Below are 6,861 nucleotides of genomic sequence, written 5' to 3'. Positions count from 1 at the left end.
TTGCTCATTTCGACTTCTAAAATAAGGATAAGGAACATTTTAAAAGTTAATGATGTTCATATTTACTAGAAAGATTGGGAAAAATAGCAACTATAAAGAATAAAATATCATTTATAATCCTTCCATGCAAATATATCCTCAATTAATATTTATATTTTAGCATATTTACTTTTAGTCATATATACATGAATACTTAATATGCTTGCAGTCATACTGTCTATAATATTGTCTCTATTTTGCTTTTATCATATTGTGAGAAATTTCAAAATTATAAAAATATATTTGATTCTCATTTAATAGCAAAATAACATTCAAAATTATGACATATGAGATTTGGATATATTAATTTGTAGCTAAGCCTGGAGATGTTTCCAAATACTTTTGGTAATGTAAAATAGTTCTTTGAGGTTCATTTTTCTATGTACAATTCACTTCTCAAATCTCTATGTCTTTAAAATTGAAATTCTGACATAAAATTAAGTGAACACTTAAAAATTTATTGCTATTTACTTCCAACAGGCATTCTAGAAAGTCTATAACAACATATAGTCTAACCAAGAGCTTAGTTAATTGAAATTATTATCTTTTCCTTTTTATAATTATTTGACTCCATACATTAATCATTTTTGTACTTACTATCTGTAATTTATTCTATGAATTGTTAGTTAATATCTCTTTAAGTAATATTATGTAAAAGTGCTAATGCTTTAATGATAGGTTGAACCCCATTTTTACATTAAAAATATTATCAACTTTTTATAGATAAAATTTTGTATTGTTTTAACTTCTAAAAAAGATAGAAGTAGCTGGGCGCGGTGGCTCACGCCTGTAATCCTAGCACTTTGGGAGGCCGAGGTGGGCAGATCACAAGGTCAGGAGATCAAGAACATCCTGGCCAACATGGTGAAACCGTGTCTCTACTAAAGATACAAAAAAAAAAAAAAAAAAAAAAAAAAGCTGGGCATGGTGGCGTGTGCCTGTAGTCCCAACTACTTGGAAGGCTGAGGCAGGAAAATTGCTTGAACCCGGGAGGTGGAGGTTGCAGTGAGACGAGATTGCACTACTGCACTGCAGTGAGCTGAGATCGTGCCACTGCACTCCAGCCTGGGAGACAAAGGAAGACTGGTCTCAAAAGAAAAAAAGAAAAGACAGAAGTAGTTTTCTCCCCAAAACTTTTGTTCCAAATGATAATAAAGTGTATTTGTTTCATAGAGAAGTTTGTGATATTTGCTTTGTATTTAAGTGTTAGTAAATATATAAAAATCTGTTTCTCTGTGTCTGGCCCTGAGTGTAAATGATGGAAACAAATTAAATCTAGGTTAAAATCACACTCTATGTAAAAATTCACTATAGTTGAATTGCTAGAAATCATGAGAAGCCATTGATTACTTATAAAGGCTTTCAAATTGATAAATGATCTTTTTATAAAAAGGGTTCATAGTGTCCCACTTTATTTTGCTCTCTGTGTGATAATTGGCAAAGCACTTTTTCCTCTATCTAAAGCTGAGTTTTGGGATCCAGAATACAATCACAATATGCAACTGAATTTCAATTACCTACAACTCTCGGCTGGGGTGAGTGGTTTGAAACAGTCAGAAATTTGGGTTCAGAGAATCAAATGTATCCACATTTGACATTGACACTCGGGAAGAATACCTGGCCATCGGAAGCATTGTTGGGCTTAAATGAAATGAGTTCAATCAGTAATGCCTTCTACTGATGACCCTTGAGGAAGGAGTCTCTATGCAGTAAGTAATTTATTTCTCCCTTTTGTTTAAGACCCTCCCCTACCCCCTACTTTGATGCCTCTCCGATTTCTGTATTTCCAACTAAATAACCCAATAGCAATATAATCGTTTACTTCTGAGTAGAAACTGTTTCTTTTAGAAGAGGCATGCATGAGCTATTTTATTTGCCAGGTTGTGACAGATAATTCTCTATCTGCTTCCCTACATTCACTTTCCATCCTTCTCTACCTGGGAAGTGTATCTGCATGAATGACATCAACAAAGCTTCCATTCTTTTGGTTTCCATTTGCTTTCAGCCAATGGAGAAGTACAAAGCAATGAAGAGAGGTTAGGATATTTATTTTCCTGGATGAATCCCATGTGAAATCACCAGCCTTAACTGAAGGTTGCCTCATCTTAAGTGGTGGCTTGTTCTACGTGATTCTTGCTCCTTCCTGTTTTCAGTAAACTTTTCCTCCCCTAATCTCTTCAGTCCTCCATGTGCTAGTACTGCTACTGCTGCTAGTCCAAGGTTCACTGCATACTCCTTACCAATTAGTCATTATGTAATAATTATTGTTTTCTATTAATACTTAGTTTTTTTTTCTTTAGATAAACCATATTAGTTATCTATTACTATGTAACAAATTACCTTAAAACTTCTGAGTTCAAAACGGATGAACAATCATCTCACAATTTTCTGTGGGTCAGGAATTTAGGAGTGGCTTAACTGTGTAAGGTTGAGAGAGGACTCTCCATGAATCCCTCACATTTCTGCATGTATTGAGAACCAAGACACTGATGACCTTTATTCAAGGCTATCTTTTCAAAGATATTTGTATAGTGTTCTGCCTTGGAAGATAGCTATAAGATCTCTTACCTGAACCAAGGATAGCCATCTTTACTGTCCAGTATAAAATATTTAGGTTTCCTAGGCTCAAGATTCCTCTCTTATAATGCAATTCATTGTATGTGCAAGTGTCACCTGGTCCTCTGTGGTGCCTATGGGAAGTGGGATTTGAACATGTGTGAGAACATGCTAACTCTCTGGCTATTGTTATGGCTGTGAATGCAAACTTCTTTGACTGTGACCCAGGAATCTTGTGTCGTCTGCTATAATCCAAAAATATACGGCAGGCTAACATGCTAGCTGGCAATTAGGGTAAAATCATAGACCCTCCAGAATTCTTGACAGGTAGTCCTGGCTCAGGGTCTCTCATGAGGTTGCAGTCATGATGTTGGCAGCAACTGTGGTCGTCTGAAGACTTGACTAGAGCTGGAGGATCTGCTTCCAGGATGGCTCACTCACACAGCCGGCAGGTTCATGCTGCCTGTTGTTGGGAGACCTTAGTCCTTGCCACATGGAACTCTCCATAGGCTAGTCTGAGTATTCTCACAACATGACAGTTGGTTTCCCCAAAGTGAGTGATCTAAGAGAATGCAAGATAGAAGACATGATGTCATTTATGATCTAGCCTCAAAAGTTACACTGTCGTATCTACAGTATCCTATTGGCTTCATGGGACAACCCTGGTCAATATAGGAGGTGACTATACAAGGATATGAATATCACCAGGTAAAGATCATCAAGGGCCACCTCGAAGGATGGCTACCACATGAACTCTTTCTCAAAATATTCCAATTTGTGTCTAACATCTTTTTCCTTACTGCTACTCTGACTCAAACTTCTTTGCATGTACTGGTCACTGCTTAGCCCCTGTAGGTATGATTGTATTTGAATTTGCTCCCTGTGCTCTCTTACATTACCTATAAGGTAAGACACTCCTGGGGTCAGTAATTCCATTTACAGAGGAAATGTGAAATTTAAAAGTTTAAATAATTTGGCCAAAATCTTGCCCCCAGTATGAGACTAAAGAGACCCCAAATCTAGAACTTTTTTGAATATTCAAAACAGCTATTTGGGTAACAAAAATAAAAATGTATTAAGAATGACCATCTTGGAATCTTCGGTGAACTGGATTAATATGTAGACAATGTATAGGAATACGCCTACCAAATAATTTTTTCTACTTCCTTACCAGAAGTTTTCTAAAATGTCCATCGTAAAAGTTATGTTGGAGGACCATTCAAGAAATTCTACATTTTGTCTTAATTAAGACATTTTATCAGAAAGACAATGTATTACCCAAGTCTTATGATAATAGTTTTAGAAATTATTATTTAATGAAAAATTTATTTATAATTGAGTGTAATCCCTAAACAAATATAGTCACTCGGAAGAAAGCTTGCACACACACAAAAATGTACCTAAATTTCATTTTATTGAAGGAGTTCGAGAAAGTCTAGAGATCTCTACGATTTTCTGCAGTGAGGTTCTTGGATGATTTGGTACTATATTTGGAGGTGTCTAAGACAATGACAGTGGCCATAAGAAATTCTATCTTCACAAATTCGACTTGAATTGACCCTAATAGCGGAATGCACTGGTCATTCACTTTTTAATGAAAAAAAGATGAACAGTTTTATCATTACTGCATAAACAAACTTGGAAAGCTTTGAATTATTTCTTTTCTCTTACTGAAAGAAAAGTATTAGGCTACTGTAACAGTGTTATATTGTGGTTAGGAGTATTCCGAGACTAGAAATCTTATTAAAAAATTCCTCCCTTACAGTCTTTCAGTGAAAGTATATTTAGTCTTTCCCAGCGTTTTGAGCTGAAAAAGTTCATTTACATTTATCTTTTTTTTACTCTTTTCTTTTAACTAATTCCTGTAATAATTCTCTTTTCTGTAGCTTCCCTGACAGAAAAAGCTAAGAAGTTTTCAAATTCAATATGTAAGATGGGAAGGAAGACATCTCTTAACTAAACCTCTATCAGGGAACTTCAGGTTTTTAGTGTATGGGAGGTCCTTAGAGCCATCAATCTGCTAAAGCAACTGACAACTTGGAGTGTTCTGATTGTATGTGTGATGTCCTGGATGTGGGCTAGTTTCTTAGTGTAAAACAATTCTACTTTCTGAAGATTCCTCAGCCTTTTCTGGAAGGATCAAAATATCAGTACACTCTTTCAAGGTTTCCAAGAAGAGAGAGAGAAATAAACACACTGATATATCACATACTTGCATCCCTTGGGTGTGACGTTAAAACACATTCTTTTGAACGACATTCAACATACTTTCAAAAAAGCCCCCTACCTAAGACAAACAAACAAACAAAACATGTTAATCCAGACTCTGCTGCCAGAGCTGCTGTTCAGGTTCAGTGTTTAGCCTCTGAATACTTATTTTGGCAGTTGAGTGTGGATTATGCTATCAGATCACCAGATGAGGGGTTGTGGGACAAACTTTGGTAGAGTTGAAATCATGGATGCACTCACAGAATGTTCCTTTCCTCTGCTCTGCTAGCTGACTTTTGGTCTTCTCTTGCCAATTGTTAATGGTTCTGTGATCGGGTCAATGAGGACCTATTTTCCAGGATTATAGACTGGCTGTATCCCTCTTCCCTGGCTCTCTGTCTCTCCTCAATTTCCTTCCCCCACCTCCCCCCTGCTCCCCTCTCCTTTCCAACCCTCTCCTCTCTTGGTAGAGCTGAACAAGACAAGCCACAGTTCTCTTTGTCAGCCATCTTTAGAACACCACAAGAAACAGCCATAGGTTGATGGACCAGAGAGATGAGAGAATTAAGCCCCTTGATGTCGTCATCAAGCCATTCTTCCTTTCCTGCTTTGATTTGCTCTAACCCTAAGGTGGGAACAATCAGTTTGCTCGTTACTGAAGCCACTCTGAATAGGGTTTCGTTTCACTGCAGCTGAAAGCATCTACACCGACACAGAGAGCACATGGGAACTGCAGAGGTAAGCAGAAGAACTAGTGGCCTAGCTGGGTTTCCTCTGCAATGGGTGTGGAGGTGAGAAAGCTGGGATAATACATAATCCATTGCAAGATACTATGTATTCAAGACTATGTTTTAGAAAGATCAGTTTGTCAGCAGTGACCGAAAGAAAAGAATATGTTGGGAAAATAATTTTTTGGGGAAAAATGTGTCTGTCCCATGTTTTGGTGAATCTGCAACAGTAGATTTAATATTGTACTCTAGAAAGGCACAGCAGGGCCAGCCATTTGGCCCAGCTCCACTCAGGGGGGTCTTCTCTTATAAGCTTAGTATATTTATATTCTGTTTCTGAATGAGACTTTTCTTCAGAAAAATTTTCTCAAGGAAAATCTTGAGGTTTACATTCAAGTATATGCTTGAAAAGTACTGTTTAGCAATAAGCATTTGTTCTGTCACTGTTTTACAGTGAGCTCAATGAGTGCCCAAGAAATCACATATCTTATGTCACTCGTTTCTATCTATACCTGAGTTCTGGCAAAACCATCATTGCTGCTTGTCCCCATCTAGCCTATCATCACCACCCTTTCTGTGGGCAGATGAGGAAAGAGATACTGCCATTCTTCCATCTCTTTGTCTTCATTCTTCTCTACAATGCCACTGAGAAAATGGGATACAACTTTGTCAACACCCAACACAGCTTTTCAACCTGCATGTGTAGTCAAGCTATGTTTTTTTTTTTTTTTTTTTTTCCCCAGGGATAAATTTGACTTTAAGATTTCAAATAGCTATGATCAGCTATTTGTCTTTCTTTTTTTTCTCATTTTGAGTCCAAGAAGTTTATTTATTTGTTTACATTTTTTTCTGTTTTTTGTGAGAATAGGTGAATAGCAGCTGTTCACTGTATCCAATCAAAACAGACTATTTTCTCTGTTTCAATTAGCAAACTATCTGCCTAAATATAAAATAGTAATTGTTGCAGAAGCACCAATAGCAGCCTTGAGAATAAAACTAACAAAATATCTGCCCTTAACCCAGGATTTTTATATATATAACTCATTTGCTTTGGTAAAATATCTACTGGCAAAGCTGAACCTAAATAGCATTTCAGATGCATCCTAAACAGCTTGCCTGAAGACTGTAGCACACTATGCTTATATACTTTCTGAAATCTATATTTTATTTTGTCTTGAAAAAGATTCAAGAATAGAATTATATTAGAACTGGTGGAGGCATGATCCATGCCCCCTTGATTATATTGAAACATTAAAATGTCATCAGCATGTTAATTTTGTCATCCCAACTGCACAAGATTTATTCAGCACTTCTATCTATTACATTACTC

Source organism: Rhinopithecus roxellana, chromosome 14 (assembly GCF_007565055.1).
Source record: "Rhinopithecus roxellana isolate Shanxi Qingling chromosome 14, ASM756505v1, whole genome shotgun sequence".
Classification (NCBI taxonomy): Eukaryota; Metazoa; Chordata; class Mammalia; order Primates; family Cercopithecidae; genus Rhinopithecus; species Rhinopithecus roxellana.
Note: the sequence above shows the minus strand (reverse complement) of the source record.